Source organism: Penaeus monodon, chromosome 15, assembly GCF_015228065.2.
Source record: "Penaeus monodon isolate SGIC_2016 chromosome 15, NSTDA_Pmon_1, whole genome shotgun sequence".
Taxonomy (NCBI): Eukaryota; Metazoa; Arthropoda; class Malacostraca; order Decapoda; family Penaeidae; genus Penaeus; species Penaeus monodon.
This window is the reverse complement of record NC_051400.1, coordinates 25,062,231-25,062,623: the sequence shown is the minus strand read 5'-3', so window position 1 is coordinate 25,062,623 and position 393 is coordinate 25,062,231.

The following is a 393-nucleotide window of genomic DNA, read 5'->3' as shown; positions in this document are numbered from 1 at the left end:
AAACAGCATAAATCATACCAAGTTAAACCTGAACATATCAACAAAACACATGATAATCAGTACAATAACAGTATTTCCAATGATAACAATCATCATAATCTCCCAAGACATAAAGAAACAATCATTAGCATTAATGATCGACAACAATAACAAATGTAACAATCAAGAAAATGCTCAAAACTTGTTCATCAACTTAACAAGGTATCCTACAAGAACCACTGCCAATCGAGAGCCAATTAGAGCCACACACATTTACACTGAAACAAATCCTCTCACAGCAAGGTTGGATCACAGAAAGTTGTTTTTTCAGGTTTATAAATATCTCCCAAGATCTGACTACTTCCGCATCACTGGTAAACCATCTGGTATGTAACTGCAGCAAACAAAAAGCTC